Genomic DNA, 14,122 nt, shown 5'->3' with positions numbered 1-14,122 from the left:
ATTCTGTAGAAATGAAGATTTACCTGACAGAGGACAGGCTAACAAGACTTCAAAGTGCTTGCCGCACCCTTCATTCCATTCAACACCCGTCAGTGGCTCAATGCATGGAGGTAATCGGCTTAATGGTAGCGGCAATGGACATAGTACCCTTTGCACGCTTACACCTCAGACCACTGCAACTGTGCATGCTAAGTCAGTGGAATGGGGATTACTCAGACTTATCCCCTTCTCTGAATCTGGATCAAGAGACCAGAAATTCTCTTCTATGGTGGCTTTCTCGGCCACATCTGTCCAGGGGGATGCCATTCAGCAGACCAGACTGGACAATTGTAACAACAGACGCCAGCCTTCTAGGTTGGGGTGCCGTCTGGAATTCTCTGAAGGCTCAGGGACAATGGAGTCAGGAGGAGAGTCTCCTGCCAATAAACATTCTGGAATTGAGAGCAGTTCTCAATGCCCTCCTGGCTTGGCCCCAGTTGACAACTCGGGGGTTCATCAGGTTTCAGTCGGACAACATCACGACTGTAGCTTACATCAACCATCAGGGAGGGACAAGAAGCTCCCTAGCTATGATGGAAGTATCAAAGATAATTCGCTGGGCAGAGTCTCACTCTTGCCACCTGTCAGCAATCCACATCCCGGGAGTGGAGAACTGGGAGGCGGATTTCTTAAGTCGTCAGACTTTTCATCCGGGGGAGTGGGAACTTCATCCGGAGGTCTTTGCCCAAATTCTTCGACGTTGGGGCAAACCAGAGATAGATCTCATGGCGTCTCGACAGAACGCCAAGCTTCCTCGTTACGGGTCCAGATCCAGGGATCCAGGAGCAGTCCTGATAGATGCTCTGACAGCACCTTGGGACTTCAGGATGGCTTACGTGTTTCCACCCTTCCCGTTGCTTCCTCGATTGATTGCCAGAATCAAACAAGAGAGAGCATCAGTGATTCTAATAGCACCTGCGTGGCCACGCAGGACTTGGTATGCAGACCTGGTGGACATGTCATCCTGTCCACCTTGATCTCTACCTCTGAAACAGGACCTTCTGATACAGGGTCCCTTCAAACATCAAAATCTAACTTCTCTGAAGCTGACTGCTTGGAAATTGAACGCTTGATTTTATCAAGACGTGGATTTTCTGAGTCAGTTATTGATACCTTAATACAGGCTAGGAAACCTGTTACCAGAAAGATTTACCATAAGATATGGCGTAAATACCTATATTGGTGTGAATCCAAAGGTTACTCTTGGTGTAAGGTTAGGATTCCTAGGATATTGTCTTTTCTACAAGAAGGTTTAGAAAAGGGTTTATCTGCTAGTTCATTAAAGGGACAGATCTCAGCTCTGTCCATTCTGTTACACAAACGTCTGTCAGAAGTTCCTGACGTCCAGGCTTTTTGTCAGGCTTTGGCCAGAATTAAGCCTGTGTTTAAAACTGTTGCTCCACCATGGAGTTTAAACCTTGTTCTTAATGTTTTACAGGGCGTTCCGTTTGAACCCCTTCATTCCATTGATATAAAGTTGTTATCTTGGAAAGTTCTATTTTTAATGGCTATTTCCTCGGCTCGAAGAGTCTCTGAATTATCAGCCTTACATTGTGATTCTCCTTATTTGATTTTTCATTCGGATAAGGTAGTCCTGCGTACTAAACCTGGGTTCTTACCTAAGGTAGTTACTAACAGGAATATCAATCAAGAGATTGTTGTTCCTTCTTTATGCCCAAATCCTTCTTCAAAGAAGGAACGTCTACTGCACAACCTGGATGTAGTCCGTGCTCTAAAATTTTACTTACAGGCAACTAAGGAATTTCGACAAACGTCTTCTCTGTTTGTCATTTACTCTGGGCAGAGGAGAGGTCAAAAAGCTTCCGCTACCTCTCTTTCTTTTTGGCTTCGTAGCATAATTCGTTTAGCTTATGAGACTGCTGGACAGCAGCCTCCTGAAAGAATTACAGCTCATTCTACTAGAGCTGTGGCTTCCACTTGGGCCTTCAAGAATGAGGCCTCTGTTGAACAGATTTGCAAGGCTGCAACTTGGTCTTCGCTTCATACTTTTTCCAAATTTTACAAATTTGACACTTTTGCTTCATCGGAGGCTATTTTTGGGAGAAAGGTTCTTCAGGCAGTGGTTCCTTCTGTATAAAGAGCCTGCCTATCCCTCCCGTCATCCGTGTACTTTTGCTTTGGTATTGGTATCCCAGAAGTAATGATGACCCGTGGACTGATCACACTTAACAGAAGAAAACATAATTTATGCTTACCTGATAAATTCCTTTCTTCTGTAGTGTGATCAGTCCACGGCCCGCCCTGTTTTTAAGGCAGGTAAATATTTTTTAATTTATACTCCAGTCACCACTTCACCCTTGGCTTTTCCTTTCTCGTTGGTCCTTGGTCGAATGACTGGGAGTGACGTAGAGGGGAGGAGCTATATGCAGCTCTGCTGGGTGAATCCTCTTGCACTTCCTGTTGGGGAGGAGTAATATCCCAGAAGTAATGATGACCCGTGGACTGATCACACTACAGAAGAAAGGAATTTATCAGGTAAGCATAAATTATGTTTTTGCGTGCTATAATACCCTAATATCTCATACATACGGTCATTCTCAAACAAATGTGCTGGTAATGATGAAGTTAGTTCAATATATTACTTCTTTCAATTGAGTGTATCCCTACTTGATATAAATATATATAGCGAGGACTCTGCATGCATTCAATCTAGTGTATGGTTCACTAGTAAACAGTGTATATTAATTGTGGCCAAATAGCTGCAACACTGATAAAAAATATATCAAGATCTTATTCTAAATTGTAGCATATGGGGATTGATGGTTTAATACTAGCACGCTGTGTGAGTAGCTTAGAGTGGATAGTAGGACTGAAATGTGCTGCTATATCTTCGCAACAGTGCTTAAATTAGAGTGGATTTGTAGGACTGAAATCTGCTGCTATATCTTCGCAACAGTGCTTAAATTAGAGTGGATAGTAGGACTGAAATGTGCTGCTATATCTTCGCAACAGTGCTTAAATTAGAGTGGATAGTAGGACTGAAATGTGCTGCTATATTTTCGCAACAGTGCTTAAATTCGCTTTTGAATATACTTCATGAGCGAAAAATACAGTAAGATTTACCAAAAAAGCCCAGTTATGAACGGTTTATACCATATTCAATGTTAATATGCCCCAAATTTTCTATATATACATGGATTGCTAGTAAAATCTTATGTATTGTTTATATTAGAATCATTGGTATTCCCCAGTTCCTACACCTAATACAATCCTCAGCGTTGGCATATATAGCCCTATTTCATTGGTTTGTTTTCCCTCTGAGCGTGATCATTAACCGGTAATATCTGCATATATTACTATTGTATAAATCACTAATTGTAAAACTCCGCTACCATTGTTTTATAGATACCGCTGTTGTATATTGCCCCTTACTAAGTTGAGTAAGAGACACCGGGTTGTTGTTATTCTAAAAGTTAAGAGACACAGTATGCACTATAGTAGCTTAACAGCCACAACTGACTTCTTCAGCCTAGTAGAGCGTACAATTTTTAAAGTATAATGGAGAAATAGCCTTAGGCCATCTAAAACACAGGAGCTCCAGGACTCCTCACCAGTACCCTAACTGCCCTGACATGTTTCGCCTTAACAGCTTTATCAAAGGGGATTACGCGCACCGTGATTTAGGCGGCTTTTTATACCTTACAGGGTACGCCCCCTGGATAGTGTCATAATCTAGCAACCAATCACGGTGCTTTCATGCCTATCCAATCGTTTTCACTGGGGTATTCTGTAGATTTGTCATAGAGTATTTCTGACCAGTATTTGAAAGTAATAAATTATTTTAAAATTATTTGATGTTGAACCGCATTAATTTAGTATTGTTTTGCAGAGAAGATTACGTTTAATACAGCAAAGTTGTCAGTGTTTCACAATATGATCGCTGTATCGTGTTCACCACAGATGTGTTGATCCTATTAGAAAATGTACATCTCACTTCTGATACTTGGTTAGTAACAGCAGATGTGGAATCACTCTATACTTGTATTGAACACAATCTGGGAATACAAGCGGTACAATGGTTTCTTACAATGGGATCAGAAGAAGATCCAGCTCATGACAACTTTGTTTTACAACTGCTAAACTTTGTATTGAAGCATAACTTTTTCACTTTCAATAACTCCTTTTACCTACAAACAAGGGGTACTTTGATGGGGACAGCATGCGCCCCCACCTATGCTAATTTATTTCTTGCGTGGTGGGAGCATAAAATAGTTTTCTCAGATGTCAATTCTTCATACATAAACCACATCCCCTTGTGGATAAGGTATATTGACAACGTGCTATTTTTATGGGAAGGAAACAAATCCGAATTGGACAAATTCCTTAGTCGACTAAATAATAACAGTCTGAATATAAAATTAACCCATGAAGTGAGTCAATCGTCAATTAACTTTCTGGATTTAAACATTTGCAAGAATGATGATGTAAGTCTATCTACAGATGTTTACAGGAAACCTACGGCCACAAACAGCATGCTCCATAGCTCTAGTGCACATGTCCCAAATACTATCAAAGCTCTCCCTACTGGAGAATTTTTAAGGATGAGAAGAAATTGCTCAACTGATGATAATTATTCACGTAGAGCGAAAGAATTAACAAACTACTTGCAAGGGGCTATAGCAAAAGGGCTATTAAAAGAGCAGAGTATAGAGCCAGATGCAGCAATAGATTAGACCTCCTCAAGAAACAACAAAAAACAAACCAAGAACAAATAAGATTTATCACAACGTACAATCAAGCAAGTTTACATATTTCAAAAATTTTACAAGTTAATTGGCATATCTTGAAATCAGACGCCATACTGGCAGACATACTGGGAGACAAATTACAGATAGGATACAGAAGAACATGTAACCGTAAAGATTTACTAAGCACCAGCCATTTTGAAGGCCCCAAAACAATCAGTGCTTTCACACACGGTTCCTTCAAATGTGGCACTTGTAGTACGTGCAACTTTATGACAAAACTACACCAAATAAAGGATAGGTTCAACAAATGTCACCCAATCAATGCTCACATCAATTGGCAGACAGAGGGAGTCATTTATGCATTACAATGCAAATGTAATAAAATCTACGTTGGCATGACGACAAGAAAGATACATGTACGTCTACAAGAACATCCGAGAAACATAAAAAATGCCCCTAAAGGTCTCAAAGCAGGCAAACAACTTACCTCAGTAGCCAGGCATTTTTATTATAGACAGACATAACTCAAAACAGTGTGACATAAAATGCTATGGTATTCAGAAAATTAAACTAGGAATAAGAGGAGGTGACTTAGAAAAATCTTTATTAAAAGCAGAAAGTAGATGGATTTTCCTACTCAATACAGTTCATCCGCATGGCTTAAATGAACAAAACAACTATTCTCACATCATTTAATTAAAAGGAACAAAACAACTCTTTAATCAAAATAAACTTTATTCAGAAATATCATTAAGTGAAGCCAACTGACTAATATTTTATTCATTTTTATAACTGATCTTATAGGATAACACTAGTGGTAATAACATCTTGACTGTTTAAAGGTTTGTTCTATAACGTAACACTTTGTACACAATGGACTTAGAATTAGGTCCCTTCTATTATTTACAGTATTTATTACCTTCTTTCTATTCACATTTATTTTTTATTTTTATTTTTATTTATATTTTATATTTTTTATTTATTTATTATTTTTTATTTCATTTTATTTTTTTATTTTATTATTTAGGGCACTCATCATTAGATCAACCTACACATTATATATGTTTATTAACATTTGCTGACTTTTAAGAGATCACATATTAAGAAGATGAATTTAATTGGATATTATTTATTTTAGTATATGGTAACAAATTTAGGCACTAATAAATAGTTTTAGTTGTATAATAATTTATTATAGTATAAGATCATTAAACACAATACAGTGGTTTAGCAGTATACTAACACGGTATAATTTCTCCCAATACTTATATGCAATGGGAGACATAAAACACTTAAGTAATTTTGACAATCTTTTATTATTGCACTGATAGAATATATGCACTATGTTCTTTCTTTTCAGAATAACTTAATTTACATCTTTCAAATTTTTTCACGGTTATCCTGTAGCCACAATGTTTATTTCTGTTATATTCTTTTACTCAAATATATAGATTATATGCAGTTATTTATTTATGCCAGTTATATAAAAAGTAAAAAATTAGAGAAAACCAATATAGTAAAGATATACAAATATATCTCAAAGATCATCCAATATAATATATATAATTTCATCTTCAATAGCAATCTAATTTTGTACTAAAAAACTATACACTCACAAGTTGATAATAATAAGTAAATGCTTATTTCATCTTTGACATATAAACACTCAGTAGTTGTACTGAGTGATATGGGTCAATCCGTTCTATTTTATGGAATCCTTTCTGCTTCAATACAAAGTTTAGCAGTTGTAAAATAAAGTCATCATGAGCTGGATCTTCTTCTGATCCCATTGTAAGAAACCATTGTACCGCTTGTATTCCCAGATTGTGTTCAATACAAGTATAGAGTGATTCCACATCTGCTGTTACTAACCAAGTATCAGAAGTGTTCTAATAGGATCAACACATCTGTGGTGAACACGATACAGCGATCATATTGTGAAACACTGACAACCTCATTGTATTAAACGTAATCTTCTCTGCAAAACAATACTAAATCAATGTGGTTCAACATCAAACAATTTTTAAAAAAACATAACATAACAATTTAATTTTGTACTAAAAAACTATACACTCACAAGTTGATAATAATAAGTAAATGCTCATTTCATTTTAGACATATAAACACTCAGTAGTTGTACTGAGTGATATGGGTCAATCCGTTTTATTATATGGAATCCTTTCTGCAACTTATATGAACATGATACAGCGTTCATATTGTGAAACACTGACAACTTCGCTGTATTAAACGTAATCTTCTCTGCAAAACAATACTAAATTAAGGCGGTTCAACATCAAATCATTTTAAAATAATATATAACTGTCAAATACTGGTCAGAAATACTCTATGACAAATCTACAGAATACTCCAGTGAAAACGATTGGATAGGCATGAAAGCCCCGTGATTGGCTGCTAGATTATGACACTATCCAGGGGGCGTACCCTGTAAGGTATAAAAAGCCGCCTAAGTCGCGGCACGCATAATCCCCTTTGATAAAGCCGTTAAGGCGAAACATGTCAGGGCAGTTAGGGTACTGGTGAGGAGTCCTGTAGCTCCTGTGTTTTAGATGGCCTTAGGCTATTTCTCCATTATACTTTAAAAATTGTACGCTCTACTAGGCTGAAGCAGTCAGTTGTGGCTGTTAAGCTACTATAGTGCATACTGTGTCTCTTAACTTTTAGAATGACAACAACCAGGTGTCTCTTACTCAACCTAGTAAGGGGCAATATACAACAGCGGTATCTATAAAACAATGGTAGCGGAGTTTTACAATTAGTGATTTATAAAATAGTAATATATGCAGATATTACCGGTTTATGATCACGCTCAGAGGGAAAACAAACCAATGAAATAGGGCTATATATGCCAACGCTGAGGATTGTATTAGGTGTAGGAACTGGGGAATACCAATGATTCTAATATAAACGATACATAATATTTTACTAGCAATCCATGTATATATAGAAATTTTGGGGCATATTAACATTGAATATGCTATAAACCGTTCATAACTGGGCTTTTTTGGTAAATCTTTCTGTATTATTCGCTCATGAAGTATATTCAAAAGCGAATTTAAGCACTGTTGCGAAGATATAGCAGCACATTTCAGTCCTACTATCCACTCTAATTTAAGCACTGTTGCGAAGATATAGCAGCACATTTCAGTCCTACTATCCACTCTAATTTAAGCACAGTTGCGAAGATATAGCAGCACATTTCAGTCCTACTATCCACTCTAATTTAAGCACTGTTGCGAAGATATAGCAGCACATTTCAGTCCTACTATCCACTCTAATTTAAGCACAGTTGCGAAGATATAGCAGCACATTTCAGTCCTACTATCCACTCTAATTTAAGCACTGTTGCGAAGATATAGCAGCACATTTCAGTCCTACTATCCACTCTAAGCTACTCACACAGCGTGCTAGTATTAAACCATCAATCCCCATATGCTACAATTTAGAATAAGATCTTGATATATTTTTTATCAGTGTTGCAGCTATTTGGCAACAATTAAAGGGACATGACACCCAAATTTTTTCTTTTATGATTTAGAAAGAACATGGAATTTTAAACAACTTTCTAATTTACTTCTATTATCTAATTTGCTTTATTCTCTTGATATATTGTGCTGAAAAGCATATCTAGATATGCTCAGTAGCTGCTGATTGGTTGCTGTACATAGAAGCCTCATATGATTGGCTCACCCATGTGCATTGCTATTTCTTCAACTAAGGATAACTAAATAATGAAGCAAACTAGATAATAGAAGTAAATTGGAATGTTGTTTAAAATTGTATTCTCTACTTGAATCATGAAAGAATTTTTTTCGGTTTAGTGTCCGTTTAATATAGATGAAAAAGGGTATGTATAGCACCTGGGGCTAAGGACTCAAGTAGGATAAAGAAATTATGTGTTACAATAATTTACTAATACAATTATTACTTTAAAACACTTATGGCAATTTATAAAACAATACAATTGAATCACTGTAATAAATAAAATACAATGAAATACATAAAACTCATGGATCCATCGTGTACATTGAAATGTTGACAATCGAATACTATCTAAAATATGAGAAAGCTATTAGCAATAGAGTATGCAATTGCTTGCAGGGACCAATTGGAGTTTCTTGACAAGCTTGGTGATAGTGAAAAAAACCCTTACAAGGGTAATGAAGATGATGTGAAAAATGAACTAAAAAATTAACTTAAAAATGATAGTGAAAAACATTGGTGAAAATGGTGTAAAAATATTAATATAAAAAATTAAAATTAAAAATTCCTGAAAATGCAAAAAATGAATGAAAAATGGAAAATGAAAAATGAAAGGTGAAAAAAATGATGAAAAATGGTGAAACAATGTGAAAAATATGAAAATATGAGCAAATTGAAGTGAGGAAAATAAATATAAATATAAATAAATCACAAAAATGATGAGAATGATGCCATGGTGATGAAGTTTAGTGATGTAAGTACAATCAATTTGTAATCCAAAGAAAAAGTCAAATAAATATCAAATAAAAGTCAAATGGAACCTGAAGTGTTGGGAATAAGGATCTGTCCAGAACTCCTGAGTGATACCCTGATCTGTGACCAATGGTAAACTAGTTTCTTGAAGTGTACCTGTAAGAAATAATAGCGTAATATGTCCAATAGTATAATGCTCTGTGAAATAGTCCTTACCAGTGGGTCAACACATTTCGGCCCTTTAAAAAGGACTTTCTCAAGACTGGTGAGACGAGGTGAGACGAGGATCCCCTTTTGTGACATCATCCATTGGTCTACCGGACGACGAGCAGTTCCTGACTGCTGGTATTGCCTATCTGTGCTTTACATCTTGTGAGTAGGATTCTTCTGTCATTTCTGCACCATATCAAAAGTTACTTTATGATCTGCACTATGTGGCGCCCTCTATTCTGATTTGTTTAGATTCCCTTGACCTGTGTCGCGGCATGACACCCTAGAGGAGCGGCCTATCGTTTTGGATACACATCATCTGGGACCATTCGTCACTGTAATAAAGGCCTTCCTTATCATCAATCACTATCTATTGGACTAATAGTTTGTATATCCTAGTCTTTTTATATTATCTATATTGTCACATTAGCTTTTTATCTGTATACCATATATCTTTCAATTTACAAGTGTTTTTCGTTTTACAAGTGTATTTTAACTACACCTAGGCGCCTCTTATAAGTACTGTAGTGATATTACTTGCCACTAGAGTACTAGCTGTCTATCAATTGAAAGAAGTAATATATTGAACTAACTTCATCATTACCAGCACATTTGTTTGAGAATGACCGTATGTATGAGATATTAGGGTATTATAGCACGCAAAACTAGATACAACCTATTCAAATTATACTAAGAGGCTGACAGCTTCTCTTTTGATTTTGGTATAATCTGTGAACCCTAGTATTATTACCATACCTATATCGTTATATACTTTACCAACCATTTGCATATTTAATATGTCACTTCTCCTTTACATGTACATATACAAGTTACTCTCAATTTGTAAAGTGGAACTAATTTAGCTAATGTAAAGCTTACTATGTATTAATATGAGGCTCACGAATTAACCCTTTTTGAGATCATATCCTGGTAACATTTAGATAGCAGTCGCATTTGAGTCTAGCTACTTTAGATTCCATGTTTTATAAAGCAGGTACACCTGCTAGATAGAAATAGGTTGTTGATACCAATATCTTATTCATATCACAATACAGGTCCATCAGGTGGGACCAAGCTTAATTTACACAATAGTACCAATTGCTACTAATTTGTACAATATTGCATGAGAAATCCTAAGAGTGTTTTTAATAAAGTTTTTCCAGTTTTATGATCTTTTCATTTTTGTATATAATAAAAGTTATGTTTTAAATTGCACTCCCCCCGTTCATATAGTGGCTATTTTTTGTCAAGTTCCCAAGACACCCATTTTTCAATGCATATATGCAACTTTTGCAATTAAACACTTAACCCATTGAGTGCTGTTTTTGTAGTCCTTTTTTGAGGATCAGGTTCTCTCTACCTATCATCAAATCTTTGTTTGTAAATGACGTTTACTACATAGCACCATACTTACTCCTCTATATTATTAGTGGATATTATTAGTATTACAAGGGTTTAGGTAATTCTAGTTTGTAGTGCCATTGGTCACATTCTTAACCTCATGCGCATTGCCTTGGGATCACACTTGACTCAGATCTTTCATTCACTTTTTCCATCCAGTCCTTGCACAATTCCTGCTGTTTCCACTTTTAAAAAAATCTCCAAAATATGCCACTTCATAGAAGACACAACTAAGATTTTAATTTACTCTCTAATAATTCCCTGCCTTATTTTTACATTCCAATCTACTGGATGCTTACAATCTATGCTAACCTTTTCTTACCCCAGTTCCTCTCCTTCCTTTGTCTGCATACCATGCACCCCCTTAGCATGTTAGCTCACAAGCCCAGCTGGTAACTCACAGCAGGGCCCTCTACATATTCATGTGGTCCATTATTGCCTCGTATATATGTTATATGTGTATTGCACCTATGCTTATAGGGCTGCAGAATATGTTGACACTGCAAAAAATGATGATAATAATAATATAACGATAGAGTTACTGAATGTATATGATTCTATAAGTGAAAAGACCAAAAACCTGAAATATTTGCAATAAGATCAAACCAAAGTGTTAAAAAAAAATCATATTTCAAGATTGAGGAAAAAAAAAAAAGCAACAACAAGACATAAATGAATATGGCCATTACCATTTCAAAATCCATAAACCACATTAAATACATTAAAATAAAGATCATATTGTATCATGCTATACACACATTAATAGACATACCCTCATCTAGATAAGACATAAGGATTCAAACACGTACCTTCATATACATGAAAACACCTACTTCCTGTTGATCCATGTAGCTATATTTGATTTTAAATAAAGGTTTTACAATTAGCCTGTGACCAGTGTTCCCTCTAAGGTCAGTTTTGTGTGTGGCCCAGCAGTGAAACAGTTAACAAGAGAACCATACCTTGCAGTCTGCATTGTGCAGCGTTTGCTAATTGCAGGGTGCAGTTACATAATTAACTGTTTAACTGTGGGCTGCACATAAAACAGGCCTTAGAGGGAACACTGCCTGTGACCAAAGGAGGCTCCAGCCGACTGCTCTGGATACCCCTGGGAGTTTACTGAGTCAGGAGAGCAGTGATCTGGGCCACAGAGAGCTGAGCTTGAGTAAATATGCACTGTTTGGGTGATGCCACAATTGTGAGTTTGCAATTTATTTTCATTTTCTGCTGTTGTTGTTTAGAGGTTTTCATGTCATGTGGCATCTTGTATTTTAATGTGTTTCAGTGACCCGACTGGAGATCCTTTATTATACAAAGAGGAAAAGCTACCTGAGCTACAATTTATTATAGTTAAAGTGTTAAGGGAAAGATCAGTGAAAGATCATTTCATTTCACTGTTCTCTGTACTGTGGGTCTTTATTTGGATACATTGCGGATATATAAACATTTTGGTAGTGTTTTGGCCCCCTTCTGATTTGGTTTATCAAATCTTGGTTTTGTTGGTCACATTAGCAGGCCCAGCACTAGTAGACATGGTCACACTTCAGCACCTAGTGTTCATTTTTATGCAACCAGAGGCAACACAGGGTAAATGTAGTGGGACTGGGCATAAGTTGAAATTGTCAAGGGCTGAGACCAATGTATAATGTAAGTTATGTATCTTGTACATCAAAGAGGAGCAGCACCAATACTACCAGCAGCATTGATACTACACTTGCATTGTCTGTCCTCCTCCACTTCCTCCACCAATGCCAGCATTGCCATAAATAGAATTTAATGTTGACGCTACTACTTTATTGCCAGTCTCACTCCCATTTTGGCACAAATGTACAAGAACCTTGCAATTGCCTTACATGAGAAGGAACTGGGCTGTTAGACTGAGGAGAGGCAGGTCTATCTCCTCTTTATACATCATCTTCTCCTACCTGTAGTCCATCTAGTGGCATGCCAAGTCCACAGCAGCAGGTTGGAAGCAGTGTTTCCTCTAAAGCCACATCTTTGAGCAGTCCAGCAGTGAAACAGTTAATTAGCGAACCGCACCCTGCAGTAAGGAAACACTACACATATACAGACCGCAAGGTATGCTGGTAATGGATGGTCTTACATTTTTTATGAAGATCTGGAACCATACAGTGTGATAAATATGCAAAAATAGAGTAAATCAGGGAGGGGCAAATACTTTTCATGATACTCTAGTATATTCCTCCGCCTTATCCCCCCTTATCCATGTTATCTACACTATACGTCTACATTATCCTACCTTCCGTTATCCTACTGTGCTAATATCCTCTTCCTTCCTTCCTCCCCATAAATTATGTGACTGTGTAATTGTGTAGATGAAAAATATGAGAAAAGTGTGTTTGCCTGCATGTGGTTGGTGAAAAAGAATGGTGCATGTGTGTTATTTGGTTCTGCGTTTGAATAGAGACATCATAGGTGAGTGAATGGAGATATAAAAGGTGTGAAAGGAGATATAAAAAAATTGGTGGAAAGTTATGAATGGTTGGATGAAAGGAGACGTGAAATGTTTGTAAGTTTATGAATGGGGTAGAAAAGGTGTACAAATGAAGATATGAAAGAAGTGTGAATAGAGATAAAAGTGGTATGAATGGCCAGCAGTAACACCATTAAAGCCCTGAAGTGATGCTACTGCTCATATGAGTGAGTAGCGCTAATATAAATAATGCAGTCATTCACAGGCTAATTCAAACTTCTCTTTCTGTATCTCTCTGTTATTTGCGTTTGTGCAACTGACTGATGTTGATCATAATCATCCTCATCAATGTCATTGTGCTTGACTGTGGCTGAAATGTATTATTTCGAAAAGCATTTTTGTTGTTTTCATTCTTTTAAATAAATGTTGTGGTAGATATAATATGATATTTATTTAGTTGAAAAGAAAATAAGAAAGAATATATAAGAATAAATTAGAATAAAATAATATAAATAAAAAATGTCCCATTCCACTTGGCACAGCTGTATCATACAGTAATTTACCAATATGTATGCATAAGTAGTAAATGTGTACGTATTTATTTAGTCTAACAATAAGTGATAATCAGAAATGTAATAAACAATAATCATAGAAATCTTAAAAATATATATTTTTGTTCATCTATAAGCCAAATGGGATGTCAATATAACATTTTACAAATATTTTTCAAGAACATCTATATTATTGAACTTTTAAACGGGATTGCACCTTCATGAATGGGAGTGCAATAAGGTAGGTCTTATTTGCAAATACAACATTGCAATAGAGCGGTTTCATTTTGCGCTTTCAGTAATGT

This window comes from Bombina bombina, chromosome 6 (genome assembly GCF_027579735.1).
Source record: "Bombina bombina isolate aBomBom1 chromosome 6, aBomBom1.pri, whole genome shotgun sequence".
Taxonomy (NCBI): Eukaryota; Metazoa; Chordata; class Amphibia; order Anura; family Bombinatoridae; genus Bombina; species Bombina bombina.
The sequence above is the reverse complement of the archived record's forward strand: the minus strand, read 5'-3'. Positions refer to the sequence as shown.